The following is an 11,713-nucleotide window of genomic DNA, read 5'->3' as shown; positions in this document are numbered from 1 at the left end:
GCCTCATTTCCTCACAGGCTGACGATGAAGAAAGCAGCTGGGCAATGAAAAACACAACAGAGACACCATGGGGGTGAAATTAATCTCACCCGCTAAATGTGGCTAGCAAGAAGTCAGGGTGCACAAAGGTCTTTTATAATAGATAGCGCCAAGTCTTTTATTTTCCCACCGTCTGTATCAGTTCCTTGAGAACTGTTTCTCGGTCTACTTGACGTCTTGCTGTCTATTCTCCGTGCGATCTCCTCTATCTCTCCCTCCCTCCCTCTCTCTCTCGCCCCTTGTTCTCATTCTATCTATCTATCTTTCTCTGTCTGGCTCGCTCTGTCTCGCCCGCTTCGCGCCCCCCCGCTGAATCGCTCCTCTCTCTTCTCTCCCTGGTAATTCCTCCTCTCTGTCACCCTCCTCTCGCTGTGACTGCGGAGCTCCATCCCCGTCTGTTCTCCCTCAGCCTCATCCTTCCCCCTCCGCTCTCACCGTGGGTGGGCATGGGAGGGCTGGGGTGGGCCGGGCGGGGTGGGGCTGGATCGGGGTGGACGAGATGGGGGAGAGGAGAAAAAAACTCAGAAATAAAGAAAAACTCATATCATATCATCGCGGGCACATGAGGCCCTCAGCATCACGCTCTCAGTGTAGCAGTCTCCCGTGGAATGTGATAGATGTGTCATGTTGAACACACAGACACGTACTGTATACCTCGCTCCTCCCCGCCTAGACGTCTGACGCCGGCTCTGCAGCCTGAATCCCCCGTCCCCGGCACTCACCCACGCAACCATGGAGAGCTGCAAAGGGAGTTGAAAGGGAGGCAGGCTAGAAAGGCAGCTCACGACGAGCCGAGAAGAGGGTCCCTACGAGGAGATACAGAGAAAGAGGGTGGATCTATGTTCAGTCGGAGGGGGGTGGCGGGGGGTGGCGGGGGTGGAGGTGGAGGTTGTTGATGGTGTGGGGAGGAGGTAGTAGGGGTGGAATGGGGGGCATGTGAGCAGGAGATTAGAGGCAGAAGATTAGACGGAGAAGATGATATCATGTGCCAGAGATGGGCGGGAGCAAACGAGCAGTGCAAATCACCTGACGTTAACGAGCTGCCTCGTAAATTACTGCAGCCGAGCGTGCCCCAGAGGCGACGGTGTGTGTATGTGTGTGTGTGTATGCGCGAGCGTGTGTATGCGCGCGTGTGTATCCCCGTGTGTGTGTGCATGCGCGTGTGTGCATGCGCGTGTGTGTGCGTGTCAGTGTGTGTGTGTGTGCGTGTGTATCCCCGTGTGTGTGTGCATGCGCGTGTGTGCATGCGCGTGTCAGTGTGTGTGTGTGTGTGTGCATGTGAATGTGAGTGTGAGTGTTCATGCGCGCGCACGTGTGTGTGTGTGTATCTGTGCATGTAAGTGGTGGGGATGCTGGGAGCAACTAGAAGCAATGCTTGTCTTCCCATTATTTACCGACCTCTACTCTCTGCTCTCCAACCTGCTAGCATTCCTACTCATTATACCTGCACACTCACCACCTGCCTGGTTACACATGGGTCTCCAAGGGGCTACTTGTATTGGTCTCCAGTGACCAATACAAGACTCTCTCTCTCTCTTTCTCCCTCTCTCTCTCTCTCTCTCTCTCTCTCTCTCTCTCTCTCTCTCTCTCTCTCTCTTTCTCTCTGTTGAGAAGAAGGTGTTAAATAGTGCGGGTTAGCACTAAGGACATCCAAGGCCAGGCTGAGACCAAGGGGCCACATGGTTGTAAATCAGTCGGTCGGCCCCATGCAGCCCCAGCCATGCCCACCTCTGCCCGACAGCACCTCCGTCGACACGATTTAGTCTGGGCTTGTCGTGCGTTCAGGTTTTACGATTGGCAAACACATTAGGCCAATGCCAGAGCAACACACAGACACCCAGTCCTCAGACACGCAGTCAGAAAACCTTCCTCCCAGGACGTACACAGTGCATACAGCAGGAAGGGTGCAGCCCTGGCTTGATTGAAATCAATGTGGACGTGGAAAAGGGGCTCCTGCCTCAGATGGCCAGCCCCTGTGGGACGCCAGTCAGGAAAGAAACACAGGGGGAGGGAGAGAGATGAACACAGAGAGACACCCTGATAGCCATCCAGACAGAAGGAGGCGATGCACAGAGAGAGAGACAGAGAGAGAGAGAGAGAGAGAGAGAGAGAGAGAGAGAGAGAGAGAGAGAGAGAGAGAGAGAGAGAGAGAGGGTTGGACACGTCGAGGCACCAAGACAGACAGACAGACAGACAGACAGACAGACAGACAGACAGACAGACAGACAGACAGACAGAAGGAGGCGATGCACGGACAGAGAGAAAGAGGGAGAGGAGATAGAGAGAGAGAGGGGGAGAGAGAGGGAGAGACACCCAGAAAGGCAGGAAATGGCGCACAGAGGGAGGGAGGGGGAGAGGGGGAAAGAGAGAGCGAGCGGCCACAATACACTCTCTTTTTTGAGCCAGCAGCGCCGCAGCAGGAGAAGGGCTTTCATTGGTTGGACTCTGAATATTGCATGACTTCTTGATGTCAGCGTGCTGTCTGAGGCTCTGTCTGGCCCTGTATTAACCTGTCCAGATAAATCAGATGCTCGCCCCGCTCCCTCGCGCCGTACCTAAGTACCCCCACCCTCTCCACCTCCTCTCTTTACTCCTCTCCTCCTCCTCCTCCTCCCTCGCTCCCTCCCCGCCTCACCTGTCCCTCCCTCCTCCCACTTTGCGAATGATTTGGTTTATTACGTTAATGCGCGTCGCTCCGTGGCCCCTCCGCCTAACGTCATATTCCGCCTGGCAGGTGACAAATAGTTTTTTAATTGCTTGAACCAGGAAAATCATTAGTCTATTCCCCTCTTTCCTTGGTGGGACTGGGGCTGCCGGACATGTGCGCAATAATAATAGCCTCAGCTCTGCGTCCCGCTTCCTGCTTCCCCGAGTGCTATTTTTAGATCTGTATTTTAAGGGCCCGTGTGTGTGTGTGTGTGTGTGTGTGTGTGTGTGTCTGTGTCGGTGTCGGTGTGTGTCTGTGTCGTGTCTTTGTGTATGCGTCGGGGTTTATGTTGTTAGCAGTATGTCTGTTTGTGTGTGCGTGCCTGCATGTGTTTGTCTTTCTGTCTGTCTGGGTGTGTGTTCCCATGTGTGCGTTACCACAAGTGTGTCTGTCTGTCTGTCTGTCTGTCTGTATGTTTCCGTGCATGCTCGCGCTAGTGTGTGTGTGTGTGTGTGTGTTTCTATTAAGCCTGTTCCTGCCTCCTGAGAGCTTTTTCTTCATCTCACTGCCGAGGCTGTTCCCCTCCTCTGGGAACACATTGTATGAATGTGCGTGCATGTGTGTGTGCGCCTGCGTCTTTGCATGAATGTGTGTGACGCATGGTTCATTTTGGGCTCTGCCATCCCCCCCTCCCCCCCCCCCGTCGGGTTGTCGTGCATTACAGCAGCGGTCCACCGACACCAAGTTCAGCCGCGATGAAGCTGTCCAGTTTATAGAGCGAGCTGCAGACTCCAGCTGCTTCTAGGTTGGGATTGTGCTTAGCGCTGAGATATAGTATTGATTTTCCTCTTCTCGTGCCCTTGCCATCCCTACGTAGATGTGCGCCGGTGCTCAACATCCATTCACAGGGAGGAACGGGGAGAGGGAGAGGGAGAGGGAGAGGGATGATGTTTATGTGACGATACTGACCCCATTCGTTCACACGGGAGAGGCGTAGCGCCTAGGGCAGCGAGGCAGACGAGAACCAATTGAGTTTCCCACAGCTCACGCTGGGAAATGAGCCCTGAATTTGATTTCTGTGATATCCACGCATTTGTCACATATTACGGTTGTCTGTTAGTGCAAGGATGTGTGTTGTCTTATTGTGAATACTATATTATATGATGTATTAGTATATACGTACACCCCTGGGTAAATACCAATGTGTGTGTGGGTGTGTGTGTGTGCAAGTGTATGTGTGTGAGCCTTTTTTGTGTGCAAGTGTGTGTGTTTGTGTGTGTGCGTGAATGTGTATGCATATGTGCTGGTGCTTGTGTCGAAGTGAGTGCGTGCCCATGCGCACGTGCACAGATGGAGTACGTGAGTGACTGTGCATGTGTGTGTAGTGCACTGTCTCCCGTACGCAACACCGTGTTCATCCTCGTTCTGTTTAATGTATGGACGCGTGGGAGGCGCTACACGTGTGCGTCTTAATGTGGGCGTCCGTGTGCAAGTGGGTCTGCTGTTAGCCGGTAACTTTTAGTACATTTTTAAATCAGGTTTTAATCCCTCTGGCCATGTTCAGTGCTGTTCCCAAGTAGTTCAGCCTCCACCCGTCTACCTTTCTGGGCTTCGCTCTGCTTCTCCGCAGTCTACCCTCAACCAATGTGTATCAGTCATTAAAACAGACGGAAATAATACCTTTGTTTTTTTTGGGCAGAATCATTCCTATCGGCACAATAGCGGTTCCAAGGCACGTCAAAGTCCCAAGTTATTTCGCACCAACTTCTCTTCGATAACACAATACAAAGGTATTGCAGCAATTCTCCTGATCTTCCCCGAAAACACTGATGCACCCATCCACAATAACCAGACTGTCTGCATATGAACATTCACACACCCACACCCACACACACCCACACACACACACACACACACACCTTCTTCCACAACCCTGGTGTCTGATGACAGCCCATTTACTGTAAGTCTCCGCTCCAGTGGCACAACGAGGAAATGATCTGCTTCTCCAATCTTTTATGCTTTATCTATAGTATACACCCTTTCATTTCTTCCGTTTTAAAGCCCTTGCTATCTCGTCTTTTTACTAGTCTCACATCTCCCGTCCCTCCTCCCTGCATTTGGCCAGCTGCGTTGGATTGTCACCTCCGGGGAAATCTGGCCATGTGGGCAGTCTGGAAACGCACGCTTTTTAAGAATGAACAAAGATATGCTGCAGAGGTTAGACTATGAATATCCGTTACTTTGTAATCTTGGGGAAATATATTTGACAAATCATAGTTATAATAGGATGGGAATACGCACTTACATACAGTTTATTAGTTTAGTTTAGTTTAGTATAAACAAATCCATCTCCAGTACATAAATAACAACATAACATAGTGACTTAATGGCTACTTTATTTTCGCACTATTGTTCAGCCCAATATTCTATTGATAGTTGGCTAATGTTCTGTAACCAAACAGAAGAAAGAGTATAGGCCGTGTTCATTATGTGGTCGTTATGTGTGTTTGTTCCTGGCAAGTAGTCAGTTATAATGTAGACTACATTTTGGTGCGATTTTCTTTATAACTTAGAAACACTATCAAAGTCATTAAATTAAGCAGCATTTATAAACAAAAACAACCAACAATATCAAAGCTGTATCCCCTGATTCACCGAAACAGTGTAAGTTACAGCAAAACACTGGAATCACAGGGTCTATGATTTCCATCTTGGCCCCTTGCAGATATCATGTGAGCACTACCTTCCCTGCTCTCTGCCGGAACACAAATACAATACTAGTTTGCCTTTACAAATTTGAATGTAGTGGAGAATAGTGGCCCCTCTGCTCCACACATCCTTCAGCGGTATACCGATAACAAAATGCTCCAAAATGAAAATAAAACAAAGAGCACCTCATTGGTTTTCACAGTTGTGCACAAAAGGAAATGTCAGGAGGGTGTCATGAGTAGAGATCCCTTTGTTTATGAACGTGGATGGCCAACAAGCCTGAAAGCCTTTGTTTTATTTGTTTGTTTGTGTGTGTGTGTGTGTGTGTGTGTGTGTGTGTGTGTGTGTGTGTGTGTGTTTGTTTCCATGTGTGTGCTTGCATGTGTGTGCGCCCATCTGTGTGCGGGCCGCTATGGGTGTGTGTGTGTATGCGCATGTGCATGTGTGTGTGTTGAACTGGACTTGCTAACTAGCCCAAACAGTAATTTTGCAGGGGCTGGCGCAGGGGCTGGGAGAGACCCCTGTATCTCCCTCTCTCTGTCCATTCATGTCTCCAGCTTTGTCTGACTGCGTGCTGCCTGGACCCGGTGCCTGGACGTGGGTGTGGGTGGTGGGGGAGAGGGCCTTAGAGGTGGCAGCAGAAGCAGCAGTGCTGTGGGTCTGCGTGGGATGCCAGCTTGGCACTGAGACGCAGCATATGTTCAGCCAGCTCCCGCCCTCATCCTCCTCTCTCCTCCTATCTCTCCCTAAATCTAGATCTATTTTCCCATTCCCTCTCCCTTTCCCTCTCTCTCTCTCTCTCTCTCTCTCTCTCTCTCTCTCTCTCTCTCTCTCTCTCTCTCTCTCTCTCTCTCTCTCTCTCTCCCTCTCTCTCTCTCTCTCTCTCTCTCTCTCTCTCTCTCTCTCTCTCTCTCTCTCTCTCTCTCTCTCTCTCTCTCTCTCTCTCTCTGCCTCATGTGATCACTGTCCATGCAGGTATCTTTTTATGTCTTCTCCTCTCCTCCGCCTCCTCCTCCACAACCCACCCCCCTCCACCTACATCCCGAACAACATTGAGATCAAAGCCTTATTTATTTGATTGTGTGTGTGTATGTGTGCGCTCGCAGGGTGTGCGTGTGTGATCACCGCAGCCCATCCGGACGTGGGTCGGCAATAGCTTCAAACATCCACGCCTCTCTGTCACTTTGTCACCTGGCAGATGATCAGAGGCTGGGGGTCTGTAGCCGGCAGTGTGTGGTGAGGTGTGTGTGTGTGTGTGTGTGTGTGTGTGTGTGTGTGTGTGTGTGTGTGTGTGTGTGTGTGTGTGTGTGTGTGTGTGTGTGTGTGTGTGTGTGTGTGTGTGTGTGTGTGTCTCAATGCCTCCCTTGAAGCCTTTCCAAAAGTGTTTGCTCACCAAACTCGTGTGTCCTTACTTCCCCACCATGAAGTGCCTGGTATCCCGGCGCATCCTTGCTACTTAGGCCGCGAGTCATTGTTAATCCCAACACCACTCCTTGTTGCCATGGCAAACGGTTGACAACGGCGCTCTGCTCCACCCAGCTGTTATGGCCTTCCCCCCCCCCCCACACCTCTACCAGCACCACCACCTCCACCTCCGCCTCCTCCTCTGCCTACCGCCTCTTGGACCAGTAAATGAACGCTCATTTGCAAGTTAAATAAATCCTTTGAATGTATTATTGATGCAAACAAATTAGCCTGTAGGCCCCAGACAATACCTAATGGATCCCTGGCTTATGGGCGAGCTGGTTTCCAGCGAAGAAACTGTCTGTGTTCCAGGATTGATGCCTGCTCTTCTGCCCCGTAATTATTTCTCTGGCAAATTATTCAGGCATTCTGATGCGGTTTGGGATTTAAAGGAGCTCTACTTACAGCCCCCTATAGGAGTTCCAAGCGTGAACCCCGGCACATTCATTAGTTTATTACACAGGCAAAAAAAAAGACAGTTCATGGGCAATTAGATAAGGGGAATAAAGCCTTTGGAATAAGGGAATGGGTTGTTATGCAAGTGTACGCAGGTTACCCATAATGCATTGGGGATTAAAGTTGATTGATTTTCAAGGATGTTTCTTTTGTTTGTTGGTTGAACACATACATAAGCCATGTATTTATTCTTTGATCTAAAGCTGACTTTCAACCAATCACAGGCAGAAAGGGTGACTTTACTGCATAGTAATATCCAACACCAACATATGCATTAAGTCCTGTAAATGCCATACATGCAATTAATAAAGCATGCAAAGTACCACATGGGCATTACCATTGTCATTATCATTATGGTCAAGTGCGGTAAGAACAGAGGTTACGAGAGAGAGAGAGAGAGAGAGAGAGAGAGAGAGAGAGAGAGAGAGAGAGAGAGAGAGAGTAGAAAGAGGAGATGCTGAGTGAGCTGTGGGTTACCATGCTGTCCTCAGCGATTAGGGTCCCCGTTGGCCCTCTTGGGGCCGTCAGCAGGCACATCAAAGGGCCCCATCCTTCCGCCCCGCCCTGTTTTGCACAAAAACACCCGCACTTTTGGCCTTTGAAGAATTTTCTATTTGATAAAATCGTTTCCACTTTCGTTTAAGGCGTGGACATTGTAAATGGAAGCTGACAAGCCATTGCCTAAGAACTAAGAAAGGGTGTGGGCCCACGTTCGGCCTTTAAGGCCCCGTGCAGAAAGCTCAGACCGGCCATCCTTGACATGTTCAGCCACATGTGTGACATGCTTGACATGGATCAAAGCTCCATTTCATGTCAATTGTATCTTCCGTCCTTGAAGTCAACGTTTGACACACGTGGGCACACCCCTTCATTCTCAAACGTAAGGGGAGCGAACTGTCTGAACTGGACTGATAAAAGTCACATCACACACAGAGCTCCATGTAGGGCATTGTCAATAATCAAGGATTCTGAGTCAGGTGAAATATCTAGCATGCAACTTGGTACACACACAGCATCACACACACACACATACACACACACACACACACACACACACACACACACACAGACACGCACACACATACACATGTACAGATACAAGTGCATGCACACAGGCAAGAATGTGTGCATACAGATACAAAAACACACATACACACACACACACACACACACACACACACACATACACGCACACCAACACATGCCTGCACATTCAGATACACTCACAAATACACACTCATGAATGCACATTCCGATTCAGGCACGGGCGCGCAGACACACACACACAAAAACACACACACACTCACACACACACACATACACATACACACACACACACACACACACACACACACACACACACACACACACACACACACACACACACACACACACACACATACATATAGAGCTCAGTGGTTCCTGATGCTGTGGTGTATTCCGTTTGTGTAGTGGAAGCAGTCATTACTCTCCCCTCTCTCAGGGCCAGACCTGTGTTAATGCATTTTCTCCTTCTGCTCTCGCTCTCTCCTCCGCCTTCTCTTTCAGCTGACTCGGGGCTTTGCCGATCTTATTTGCCTCGCCGTCCAGATCAATCTTCATCGTATTTTATTTTTTTGCCTTTCCCAAAAGCCCCCCCTTGATTCATAAACATTTCATGGGTTTCAACCCTGACATGGCTGGACCGTGGTAGCTCTGGTTCGTTTGGCCGCAGAGGGAGCCCACCGAGGCCGGTTCCGACCGGCTGTTTGATGTGCTCCGGGCTGGGGCGGCTGCGTCGGAGTCTGGCCCCGGGTTGGGCTGGATTAAGGATCTGGGCAGAGGGAGGCCGCTGGCCAGGGACCTCCGAGTCTGAACCCACGGTTGGTCACACCTGTGCCATCCTGTTGAGCGACCGACACATACCACAAACGCCTTCCCTCCCCTTAGACACACAGCCGTAACACGCTCCTCACAGCAAGTCAATGTGTGTGTGTGTGTGTGTGTGTGTGTGTGTTACATGCATTCATGAATGTGTGTTTGTATAAATGCTATGTGAATATGAATGTGTACCTGTGAAAAATAGTTTTCTTGACGCACATGGTTGTTGTTGAAAAGCATATTTTTTACTTAAGACAAGTAATAGCACAGTCAATTCACTTGCACCACTCGAGTCTCCCCCCAGTCTAGAACTCTGGTCCTCTTAAGGAGCACCAGAATGGGTGTGGCTCAATTAGCCTATGAGCCACAGCTGCAGACTATTACAAGGCTACCAGCCAGACGGGAACACGTGAATCTTTTAAAACATGTTGAACACAGTGAAGATGCCATTCCCATCTTCACAGTACCATATGTGTGTTTGCAGGTGCATACGTGCGTTCATGCATATGACTGTGTATGTACATACCACACACACACGCGGGTATGTACGCATGTGTGTGCGTGTGCATGCACCCGTGCCGCTGTGATGTATTATTCAGACGGCTGAGCGTGCATCGCGGTGAGACACCCTCAACAGTTTGGAGACGTGGTGCGCTGAGCAGCTTAATGCCGTCCTCGCAATTCGGCGGCGGTCGGGCTGACGGGCGCCAGCGTGCCCTCCGCTCCCCCCGCCGTGCCCAGCGCCGCGCCCCTCACTCATGGCGGGAAACATGGCGTCCCAGAGAGACGGCGAATGTGTCGTGTGGCTTCGCCTCACGTTCAGCGTGCCTCTCTTTTCTCATCACGAGCCAATTTGCGTCCATGGGATTTCCCGCCGCCCCGCTCAATCCCAATCAGACGGCGCTATACTTTATACCTTATACCGCGCTAGGACCAGGTGATGAGTGACGTGCGTTAGTAGAAGCCGCCACAACAACGACCTTGGAACCTCACTCCTGAAAGGCCTTCCGTGTGTGTGGGTGTGTTTGTGTGTGTGTGTGCCTCTCCATGCGTTGTTCAGCCCGTCCTTCTGTTTATTCACCCAGCTCTAATCTCACCCTCACCTCAACGCTTTTCAACACCCCGCTCCGCCTCTCCGCATCCCCAGCGCCCTCGCTACAGCGGCGGGTCAAACGCTTTTCCTTTTTTTTTTTCCTTTCCCCGTTTCCTCCCCCGTCCTTCTTGAAGTGCCTGCCTGCGTCGCCAACTGTAGAGCCGTCAGCAGAAAGCGCCACCTCAGCACCTGAGCTTCAATGATTAATACGATATTGATGGTCTCAATTAATATCCTATTATGCCGGCAGAAGGCTGCGGTCGCTCTGTCTCTGTCGCGGCCCCCGCGCTCGCTGCTGTGTTTTTTGGAAGACTTCGGCGCTGGCAGCTGCGGGCGGAAGATAGCTAGCTCCCCGTCGCCTTCCATGCGCGCGCAGACACGGGCACATGGTACGGGCGCGCACACACACACACCAACAAACAAACAAACATGGCCGGTATCTTAGGGAAACACATTCACTTTTTTATTACACGCTGCGGATTCCTTGCATTTTGAGGAGCACACACGCATGGACACACATATGCCCCGGCGCAAACACACACACACACACACACACACACACACACATACGCACACACAAACACAAACTCAGGCCCAGGCATATGCACGCCCACACATATGACCAACCAAACGTATGCACACACAAACACACACACACATACATACACTTAGTATCTCTCACACACACACATACACTGTCACAAAAATACCATTACACGCATTATACCCACATATATCCACAGAAACACAATCGCACACACCACAGACACGTTTATGCACACAAACACAAACACACACACGCACACAAACACAGAGCAGATAAACAAAATGACAATATAACACTCTTTCACTTGAATTACTTTTAAAGGGCACCGTGTTTCCCTCACAAACATGTCGCCAGCAAGATAAAAACAATGCACGGAGCTTAAGCGATTGACCTAAGTCTCTTTGTGTCGCGCAATAATTTCACCATCCGCCATTCGTACCTGATTGCATCCCCTTGGAAGAACAACTCAACACACACACAAACACACAGTCCCACACACACACACACTGACACACACAAACACACAGTCCCACACGCTCAAGCTGACACACTCAAACACACACACCACGTGTTTGCAGGTCTTGTTTTGCATTTGAACTTAGTTGAGATGCAAAGCCCTGTGTATGCACATTTTAATTCAATGAGATGTAACATTTTACAAAGCCCTAATCCTTTGCAGTGTAGCGACTACCCTGTCTGTGTCTGTGTGAAAGTCTCTCTTTTATCCCCGGGATGATCTGAGTGTGAACAGTGCTTTTGCCCGTCTGGTGGCATGCCCTTCTTCCCCTGTGCGTCTGCTTTCTCAGGGGCTCACTGTGCAGTCAACACTGCCCCTTCAGAGAGCTGGTGGAAGTGCCCGGCGCTGGGTGGAAGGGCTGTAATGGTGGCTTTCTGTCTC

General features: G+C 50.3%; 1 protein-coding gene across 8 annotated transcripts in view; it reads left to right on the top strand.

Annotated features, from left to right (window-relative positions):
• camta1a (calmodulin binding transcription activator 1a) overlaps positions 1-11,713 on the top strand; it is a 300,236-nt gene that overhangs the window by 235,144 nt on the left and 53,379 nt on the right. The window lies entirely within an intron of this gene.

This window comes from Gadus morhua, chromosome 1 (assembly GCF_902167405.1).
Source record: "Gadus morhua chromosome 1, gadMor3.0, whole genome shotgun sequence".
NCBI classification, from domain to species: Eukaryota; Metazoa; Chordata; class Actinopteri; order Gadiformes; family Gadidae; genus Gadus; species Gadus morhua.
Note: the sequence above shows the minus strand (reverse complement) of the source record. Positions and strands in the feature narration are given on the sequence as shown.